Genomic DNA, 859 nt, shown 5'->3' with positions numbered 1-859 from the left:
TGTATTTCTGCTCAACTTACTCAAGTTCCTCTTACTCACTTTTTGAACACAACACAGTCTTCATCAGCATTACTAATCACCTGACAAATTGTACAGAGCTAATGCCACTGGTTGTCTTCTAGCTGCTGACAACACATCCTTATCCTGCCACATCTTAAAGCTGTATCTCATGAGCGCACTATTTAATCTGGAATTCACCATCTTTACCTCTTCTACTGAAATCATTTTAAATATTTCTTGTAACATCAACTATTAGTAGCCTACATACAATCATAGACTGTATAACAAAAACAAGCTATCAACAACTTATTTTGGCAAACTTTATTTTCTAAGAAGTAAATAATACTCACCATACCACTTTTGATTAAAAGGGAATAAGATTTTTCATTCAGGCTCATATTTATTGTGCTCTCAAGTAACAGTGGTGAGTGATGCACAAGTTAACTGTTGAGTATGAGAACAAAATTTGGTGAATAAAATGCACTCTGCTAAATTTTTTTACATTTCACTATTTAAAGGATTTTGTAGCCTACTCTAAAACTAACCAACAACCTGGTCAGTGACATAATTTTTAACGCAGTTTAAAAAAATAACTGGAAGGTCAACAGAAATGAAACAACTAGAGGTGGGCGGATCGATCCAAATATGGATAGTATGGATAACAACTCTAGCATTGGTATCGGATCGATACTAGCACGATTGGATCAATACTTTGCTTTTTAAGTTCAGCATGTAGCCCGCTGAACTGTGTTAATTATTTCTCTGGAAAAAATAATCCTCAAACATGCACTATGAAAAATGTCCGAACATTTTTGTGTGCTTTAGAGACAGAACATTTTACATTTGAGGTCTCCGAAAA

The sequence above is a fragment of the Astatotilapia calliptera genome, chromosome 5 (assembly GCF_964374335.1).
Source record: "Astatotilapia calliptera chromosome 5, fAstCal68.1, whole genome shotgun sequence".
Classification (NCBI taxonomy): Eukaryota; Metazoa; Chordata; class Actinopteri; order Cichliformes; family Cichlidae; genus Astatotilapia; species Astatotilapia calliptera.
Note: the sequence above shows the minus strand (reverse complement) of the source record.